Source organism: Neophocaena asiaeorientalis, unplaced genomic scaffold (genome assembly GCF_003031525.2).
Source record: "Neophocaena asiaeorientalis asiaeorientalis breed wild unplaced genomic scaffold, Neophocaena_asiaeorientalis_V1.1 scaffold9, whole genome shotgun sequence".
In the NCBI taxonomy this organism is placed as follows: Eukaryota; Metazoa; Chordata; class Mammalia; order Artiodactyla; family Phocoenidae; genus Neophocaena; species Neophocaena asiaeorientalis.
In genome coordinates, this window is record NW_020171825.1 from 2,267,387 (window position 1) to 2,277,410 (window position 10,024).

General features: G+C 41.9%; 1 pseudogene; it reads right to left on the minus strand.

Moving 5' to 3' along the window:
* Window positions 1-9,690: 9,690 nt before the first annotated feature.
* Window positions 9,691-9,793, minus strand: LOC112396451 (uncharacterized; annotated as a pseudogene).
* Between the last annotated feature and the right edge of the window lie 231 nt (window positions 9,794-10,024).

Sequence of the window (10,024 nt, forward strand, 5' to 3'; positions counted from 1 at the left end):
GAGGCGAAGGAATAAGAATGGTCAAAATGGTTTTGAAAAAGAAAAGTTCAGAGGAATCATACCTCTCATTTTTAAAACTTACTATAAAGCTACAGTAATCAAGACAGTGTGGTATGGTGGTCCAGTGGTTAGGACTCCGTGTTTTCACTCCTGAGTGCCCAAGTTCAATCCCTGGTTGGGAAACTAAGATCCCGCAAGACGCGTGGCATGGCCAAAAAAAAAAAGACAGTGTGGTATGGCAAGCGTTAGGCATATTGATCAATGGACCGGAACAGAGAGTCTAGAAATAGAGCCAAATAAATATGGCCAATTGATTTTTGAGAAAGATTCAAGGCAAGTCAGTGGAGAAGGAAAAGCCATTTCAATGAATAGTGTTGGAGCGATTTAACATCAACACACACACAAAATGGGCCTGGATCTCACACATTTTATAAAAATTAACTCAGAATGGATCATAGATCTAAATGTAAAATGAGAAATCGTAGGAGAAAATCTTCATGAACTACATGAACTTAAGCAGCGTTCTTAGGCAGGATGCCAAAAGCATGATAAACAAAAGAAAAAATGATTAATTAGACCTCATCAAAATTACACAATTTTGTATAAAACACAGAGAATTTTGGTCTGCAAAGATACTGTTAAGAGAATGAGAAGACAAGCTACACACTGAGGCAAAATATTTTCAAATCACGTATCCACCAATGGATTATATGTAGAATATATGAAGAGCTCTCTAAACTGAACAGGTAGAAAACAACAACCTAATTAAAAAATGGGCAACAGATTGGAACAGACACTTGACCCAAGAGGACATCAGGAAATAAGCACCTGAAAATATGTTTCATATCAAACCGTTAGGGAAATGCAAATTCAAACTGCAAAGAGATACCACTACATACCTATTATAATGGCTGAAATAAAAAATACTATGTAGAATTCCCTGGGTGGTCCCCACTGCATGGGGCATGAGTTAGATCCCTGGTCGGGGAACTAAGATCCTGCAAGCCACGTGGCATGGCCAAACAAAAAACAAACAAAAAAATACTATCAACACCAATTGCTGAGGAAGAGGGGAAGCAACTTTGCTGTTGGGAATGAAAAACAATGCAGCCACTCTGGAAAACAATTTGCAGCTTCCTGTAAAGTCAAACATACAACCCAGAAACCCCACTCCTAGGTATTTATGATACGTTCACACAAAAACCTTACATGAATGTTTATATAGCTTTATTCATAACTGTCAAAAACTGGAAACTATCTAAATGCCCTTGGTGAATGGATAAACCAACTGTGGTACATCCACACAATGGACGACTACTTAGCAGTAAAAAGGAACAAGCTAAGGATATAACCACAACTTGGATGGATCTCAAAGGCAGCATGCTGAGACACACTACATACTGAATGAGTCCATTTATAAAATATTCTTGGAAAGAAAAGACTATAGTGAAAGGAGAACATATCAGTGGTTTCTAGGGTTGAGGAGAGCATGGCTACACATATAGATGGCACCAGGGCATTTGTGGGGTAATGGAACTGTTCGTATCTTGATCGTGGTGGTGGTTCTATGAATCTATATGTGTGTAGAACTGTACCCCAAATAAGAAAGTTCAATTGTACTTTATGTTAATTTTAAAAAAGAAAATCACCTTTTGCATGGCCAAAGCCATCATAAGCAAATTCAAAAGACAGATGACAAAGTTACAAAAAATATTTACATGACTCATATCACAAACAAAGCACTAGTCACCCTAATATATAAAAAGCTCTTAGGTATCAATAACAAGACCAAAACACACTGTTCCTGAAAGGGCAAAAAATATGAACAGACAGTTAACATTAAAATAAATACAAATAACTTTAAAAATATGAATAGATGGTCCCTCTTACACATAAGCAAAATTAAGGGACTTCCCTGGTGGCACAGTGGTTAAGAATCTGCCTGCCAATGCAGGGGACACAGGTTCAAGCCCTGGTCCGGGAAGATCCCACATCCCGCAGTGCAACTAAGCCCATGAGCCACAACTACTGAGCCCGCATGCCACAACTACCGCAGCCCATGTTGTGTTTGTTTGTTTCCACAACAAAGAGAAGCCACCACAATGAGAAGCCCACATACCACAACAGATAGTAGCCCTCCCTCACCACAACTAGAGAAAGCCCGCGCACAGCAGTGAAGACCCAATGCAGCCAAAAACTAAATGAATATATAAATTTATTTTTAAAAAATGCATATTAAAACTACAGCGATATACCACTCTTTATAGGATTGACAAAAATGTCAAAGTTCAACAAAAATTGCTGGCCAGGCACTCTCGTTCATTGCTGGAGGTAACGTACATTAGAAAATTTCACGGTATCTATCAAATATTTCCTTTGACTCGACAGTTTATTCGGGAGAAATGCAGCATATTCAAGGTTATTCCTTGCAGCATTTTTTATAATAGCCAAAAATGGAAACTAGTCAAATTCCGTCACTAGGGGACAAAGTGAATAAATCATGGAATGTATCCATTTATTGAACTGCTCTGCAGTTATAAAAAAGAATGAGGGAACTTTCTATGCCCTGATAACAGATGATTTCCAATATATATTATTGTTAAGTGAAAAAAGCAAGGTGCAGAATGGCGTGTCATGTGTGTGCATTCTGTATAAAAGGTGAGGGGTGTAAGCATGGAAATTGGTACTTGTACTGCATAGAGAAACTCTGGAAAAATAAACAAGAAAATACTGGAAGTGCTTATTGGTGGGAAAGAGTGGAGGGATCAGAAAGATGGAGAGTAACAACAGAAACAAAATTTTCACTCTATATCTTACTGTCTGGTTCGTTTGGGAGCCATTTGTGTAAATTACTTGTTTGAAAAAATAAGTTAACAATTGTATTTTCAAATAAGAAGATAGGGCTTCCCTGGTGGCGCAGTGGTTGAGAGTCCGCCTGCCGATGCAGGGGACACGGGTTCGTGCCCCGGTCCGGGAAGATCCCACGTGCCGCGGAGCGGCTGGGCCCGTGAGCCATGGCCACTGAGCCTGTGCGTCTGGAGCCTGTGCTCCACAACGGGAGAGGCCACAACAGTGAGAGGCCCGCGTACCGCAAAAGCAAAAACAAATAAGAAGATAAATTATCAGTGATAAATCATCCATTCACTCTGTTGGATACAGAACAGGCAGAAGAGGATGGGAAAGCTGTGACAGGAAAACAGAAGAAGAAGAAGCACTTCCCTTGCTCACAAAAGGTAAAAATGCAGAAGGAAGTAGAGTTGGTGAAATTTATACAAAAGAAGCAGAACGTGCATCCTAGAAAGGGGAGATGGTGAGTGCGACAGAGTGGAAGAAAAGGACTTGTTTTGGGTGTAGAAGTCTTGGATTTGTGTCTTCTTTACACTGACTGGGGGACTTAGGGCTGGTCTTTTAAGTTCTCTGAGCCTGTTTTCTTGGAGAAGGGACAGGGGGCAAAGTCGGAATCCCCCTCACAGACAGGAAGGAAAAGGGCAGGATATCCTGTCCCAAAGGATTCTGCATCCCAGCTGAACTCCGTGAGTTTGCTCATTTCATTGTCAGTGGGCTACCTTACTGTGTGGCCAATTTCAGAGAGTTTGAATGGTGTCCTGAGGGAAGCCATCTTTGAGGGCTTTGAGTAGGGGTGTTGGAGGGGGCGCTGATAAAACGTGCTCTGTGCAGAAAGGGGGTTGGATGAGGCGAGGATGGGAGCCAGGAGGTCTCCAGGAGGCCGCCACAGCAATCCGGGGAGAGGCGATGGTGGCCAGAACTGAATCGAAGGGATGGAAAAACATGGATGAAACTAAGAGATGCTGAGAGGAACTGAGAAAGTGTTAAAGAGAAACACAGCTGGACATTAGTTAAAGTGATGAAAATAGGCCTTATTCAGAAACTACTGGCAGTAGGGGAAAGTTCTGGGCTTCATTCTGATCCGTGCAGAGGTGACTGGGTGTTTTAAAAGGAGAATGGGGTGGAGATGGCAGGGGCTTGAGAAGAGTCAGGGAAGTGAAACATTACAAAAAACAGGAAAAGGGGTCGGTCCACGGGACTTCATCTGGGTTTGCTAAGTTAGGCTCCTTGCCTCTCCCAGAGGCTGGGAGAAGGGACCCCTATCTTCAGGCGCTGGCTGGAACAGTCGCTTCTTTGGGCAGCCTTGAGTTTTCTCAGGCAGGCACTTTAAGGGGGGGCGGAGGGGTTAGGGTCATCCCAGGGATACGAACTTGAGATGTTAGAAACCATGCTAGTGTTTGACCAAGTCTCCCTGGGCCAAGGTTGAGGCCTGGCCAAGAAGAGGGCTCAGAGGAGCCTGGGTAGACTTTGGTCAAGAAGAGAATCTCGATCAAGAGTTTGGTGAGTGAGGGCTTCCCTGGTGGCGCAGTGGTTGAGAGTCCGCCTGCCGATGCAGGGGACACGGGTTTGTGCCCCGGTCCAGGAGGATCCCACATGCCGCGGAGTGGCTGGGCCTGTGAGCCATGGCCACTGAGCCTGCGCGTCCGGAGCCTGTGCTCCGCAATGGGAGAGGCCGCAGCAGTGAGAGGCCCGCGTACCGAAAAAAAAAAAAAAAAAAGAGTTTGGTGAGTGGCTGATGGTGTATGGTGGTAGGCAACAGAGCAGAGGCAAGGGCGCCTCCCAGGTTCCCCATGGAGCAGCCATGTGGGTGGGCTGTTGTTACTATTCCCTGAGACAGAAGCTAAGGTTGATAGGGAAAGATGGTGAGTTCAGTTCTGAACATAGTGAGTGCCGGGGGTTAGGTGCCAAGTGAAGGTAGTTGGTGGGCAGCTGGAGATTAGGGTCTGAATTCAGCATAGAAGTCTGGGCTAGAGACAGCTACCTGCAAATACCCATCGAAGGCCTGTGAGTAGATGGCTGGCGCCTGGCAGTGGATGTAGAATGAGCGGGACCTGAGAGTCAGCCCTCAAGAATGTCACTTTATTTAACTCCCCCAGATGCCGTATGGGGTTAGGAAAGTAGTCACGATTATCTGCATTGGTCAGTGTCAGACCAGGGCACTGGATTTGGGCCCGAGGGTATGACTAAAGTCAACCAGTCATTCCAGAACCCTAGCCCCTAATTAACTACCTAATTATTCACCTATTAATTCACTCATTATTGATTAATCCACTCGAATATATTTCTCCACTCTTAGAACTAGACAATTGTATTTACTTTTTATGGATTTTGATGAACTATTTTAGTATTAAAAAAAATTTACCCACCAGGAGTTAACAACAGATAGGAAAAGAGGTAGAGGAGGCCACATGGTCCCCCTGAACTAATAAGGAATGCTCCCACTTGTCACGTGCAACATCTCAAACGTGCATTCTCTCTCTCTTCAGTGACGTTGATCCAACCAAAGTCATCTGTAATCTCTGCAAGGTAAACTGTGAGAGCACACGTCCAAGGGATGAAATTTCTCAAGGTCCACTAAAGGCGGCATCCCAGTTCTGTACCCCCATCAAGTGTCACTGAAGGGGTTGTGTACACAAAGTCTCTGGTGGGGCAGTTAGCATCTTCTTGCTATGCGTTTAAAGTTACCTCACGTCCAGAAACACACTTTATAGATTAAAAGAGATCATTAGCCTATCAATGCCTTTCTCTTGGCTTCCATCTGCTAAATTATTTTTTTCAGAACGGTTTTGTCGTTTACTATTTTAAACCCATGATATATTGCATACAAAATAAAAATCCACTTATCAGTCCAGTTTATTTAACACTGTTTTCTCCTGCAGTGGGAAGCAATTCAGTCACTAAGACGAGGGAAACATTAGTTTTTATTTCCTTCATTTAACCTCTATCATTCCTCATTCGAACTCGAAGTTATATATCACAGCCTATCTTTAGTAAGTTTGATTTCTGGGAATTGTAATCTTTAATCCCACTCTGCATATGGGAAATCCTCTTTACCACATGTACAGGGTTGAATAGAGTACACACATACCCCAGATTCGTGTCTTTCCTGGAACCTTGGAATGTGACCTTACTGGGAAATAGGATCTGTGCAAATGTAAAGTTAAGATGAGGTCATACTTGTCATACGTTTATTAGGATGTGAGTATCCTATTACGGAGAATATGGAAAATAACAAGTGTTGATGAAATTGTTGAGAAATTGGAGCCCTTGTGCACTGCTGGTGGGAATGTAAAATGGGGTAGCCACTGTGGAAAACAGTTTGGTGGTTCCTCCAAAATTAAATGTGGAATTAGCATGTGATTCAGCAATTTCACTTCTAGGAATATACCCAAAAGAATTGAAAGCAGAGACTCAAACACATACTTGAGCACCAGTACTCCTAACAACATGATTCACAATAGCCAAAAGATGGAAACAACCCAAACGTCTGTCATCAGATGAATGGATGAACAAAATACGGTATGTACGTACAATAGATTATTATACGACCTTAGGAAGGAATGAGATTCTGATACATGCTACAACATGAATGAACCTCGAAAACATTATGCCAAGCGAAATAAGCCAGACAAATACTATATGGCTCTACTTATAGGAAGCACCCAAAACATGCAAATTCATAGAGACAGAAAGTAGAATAGATGTTACCAGGGGCTGAGAGGAGGGAGACTGGGAAGTTACTGTTTAACGGGGACAGAGCTTCAGCCTGGGATGATGAAATAGTTCTGGAAATAGATAATGCAGATGATTGTACGACAATGTAAGTGTACTTAATGCTATTTAATTGTACACCTAAAACTGGTTAAAATGGTAAATTTTTGTTATGTATAGATTAACCACAATAAGAAGTAACAATAATAAAAGAAAAAAAAAGGATGAAGTCATACTGAAGTAGGGTGGGGCCCCTAATCCAACATGACTGGTGACCTTCAAAGGAGGAGAACAACACATGGCAGATGGCCATGTGAAGATGGAGGCGGGCATTGGAGTGATGCCTTTACAAGGCAAGGGTCACCATGGATTTCTGGCAGCTGTCAGAAGCTGGAAGAGGCAAGGAAGAGTCCTCCTCTGGAGCCTTCAGAGAGAACGTAGCCCTGCCAACACCTTGAAGTTTGGACTTTCAGCCTCCAGGACTGTGAGCGAATAAACTCCTGTGGTGTGAAACCACCCAGTTTGTGGCACTTTGTTACCTCAGCCCTACGAAACAAATACATCATATTTCAGATAGTTAAATATAAAAAAGAAGCATTTGATTTGGGAAGTTTGGGAAGGGCCAGGAAAGGATAGTCTCAAGGGGACACTGAGAAAACAGTTTCCCATCATTTCATTTTTAAAAACCAGCTACATTTAAATTCTCTCTGAGGAAATCTCATTGTCTATTTAGGGCTTACTCTGTATACAGTAAACCTTATCTCAAGGACTTTTCCACTTTATACAGGTTTTAAGTGTTTCCAGAAGACCATATTTGCATGAGGGAAAACTATATTCTAGATGTTTAGTGTCTGGGAAGGTATTTATGAAATATACTAAGTCCACAGAAAACATTGCAAAGCCACCTGATTCAAAACTTGAAAACGTATGTACACCAGAGTGTTCACAGTGGCCACGATTTTCTCATGAAGTTTTTAATTTGGGGGGCAAGAGTTACTTTATTTTTTTTCTTACAGATATTAGATCTCATTTAATACTTGCAACAGTTCCACGTAGTAGGAATTAATATCTCCATTTTTAAATTAATTTTTATTGGCATATAATTGATTTACAATGTTGTGTTAGTTTCTGCTATACAGCAAAGTGAATCAGTTATACATACACATATATCCACTCTGTTTTAGATTCTATTCCCATACAGGTCATTACAGAGTATTGAGTAGATTCCCCTGTGCTATACAGTAGGTTCTTGTTAGTTACCTATTTTTTTAATATATAAATTTATTTATTTATTTATTGCCTGTGTTGGGTCTTCGTTGCTATGTGCCGGCTTGCTCTAGTTGCGGCGCGCGGGTTTCTCATTGTAATGGCTTCTTTTGTTGCGGAGCATGGGCTCTAGGCGCGCAGGCTTCAGTAGATGGATTCTTAACCACTGCGCCACCAGGGAAGCCCTAATTTTCTATTTTATAGAAAGTAGTGTGTATATATGTCAATCCCAATCTCCCAATTTATCCCTTCCCCCTTTCCCCCTTGGTAACTGTACGTTTGTTTTCTACATCTGTGACTCTATTTCTGTTTTGTAAATAGATTCACTTGTACCATTTTTTTAGATTCCACATATATACGATATCATATGATATTTGTCTTTCTCTGGGCATGAGTTACTTTAGTAATCAGAAAACAATTAAGTTTAAAATAAAACTTTTGAGTTTCAAAATCAGAAATAATTCAGTTGATAGGTTGAAGTTAGCGTCTTGGGGGCCGGCTCCTACAAACTCCAGACCAGAGGTTCACAAGCATGCGGCTGCCCATGGACCCCGGCCCATGACACATGGCTCATGACCCTGGTGCTCCCCACTCCGTGATCTGGACGGGAGACCATGTGGAGATCGCGATCCTCTGAGGAGCCCCATTCATCCCTGGGCTCACAGCTTTGGATGCAACTATGCTCTGGGTTTTTCTTCCACCAGGATGATGATGTTCCCATGTTTAGAGACATTCTCTACGTATTTGATTATCTTTCTCACCAAGAGTAAACCCTCTTTAAACAGTTTGGTTTGTACTGACAAACATTTATTTTACCAGACACCGTGCTAAGTGCTGTGAGGGGTGGTGCAGTTTTGTGATTAAGGACCGTGAGACCTAGGATCGGACTGGCTGGGGTTTGCATCCTGGCTCTATTATTTCCTAGCACTGGGAAATGGGCACATTACCCAGTTTCTTCAATCCTCAGTTTTTATATCTGTAAAATGGAGATAATAGCTGGAATCAAATCTCAGAGATCGTTGATTAAAGGCGTCTAAGAAAGGCAAACACTGCCATTGAAACTTCGGCATGTTGCCTTAAAAAAATAGTCCTGTGTAGAGTGTGAATGGGTCTCACCAGCCTGCCATGGCTTTGCCGTTTCCTACTGCATTGCTCAGTATGTGATGGGCGGTCCTTTTGTGCACATTTCAGGAGCTAAAGATGACACAGCTTCATCTGCCTATGGGGAATCTTCCTTTCTCAGGGCCATGAAGCCCTTGGTTGTGCCTTTGCAAGAAAATGTAGGCGTGCAATCATTTCTCCAGCAGCACATTTCCAATTCTATTCCCATGTTTTTCTGTGCTCACATAGTCCCAGCAAGGCATGCAACTCAGTTGAAATACTAATGTTAATTGCAAAGACCCAAGTCTGTGTATACACAGGCAAGGACAAGTACGTATTGCCGCTGCCAGGTCCAGACTAACTGTGAAATGCCATCAGTTATAAGATGCATCAGGATTCTGAGATGTTAGTGAAAGCTACATACATATATACTTAATATATAGTATATTAGCATATATAGTTTTTATTTATATTTATTAGTAGTATCCATATTATTAGTATCGTTATATATATCATTAGTATATAAGAATTAATGAAATAATTCTGATGAATTCTAACAAGTCTAATTAAAGAGGTAATTCAGTGTTACTTCCTTCTTTCAGTTTTGTGGCAATTAAACAATGCCTGTCATATATTAAGTACTCATTCATGTTAGCAGTTATTCTTTTATTATACGTGTGGCTATGACAAAATCCCAGCCCTCCCGAAAGGCATGGGTCCTGAGGTTTAGATTTAAAAATGGGATCCAAAAGAAGTAATGTGAAAAAAAAAAAGAAGTAATATGTGTGATTACTAAGTGAGTGGAACCCTAGTCCGTCCTTCCTTTCCTGAGGAATCGCTATACACCATCTCTCCTTTGATCCAGCTACTAAGTCAGCATTTACTGAAATCTTTCTATGTGTGGAGCTGTGCAAAGGGCCCTCCAGACTTGCGGTCAGCATTCAACAAATCAAGTGCAGGGGTCTGTGGCAGTGCTGGATGGTGATGTTTGGAGCCCCTAAGCATTGCTCATCTGTGTTTAAAGGTGGAAAACGATCAGGGAGACAAAAGACAGCTGAAAACAAAGGAACAGTGTGGGGAGAAATTGGAAAAGAACAAG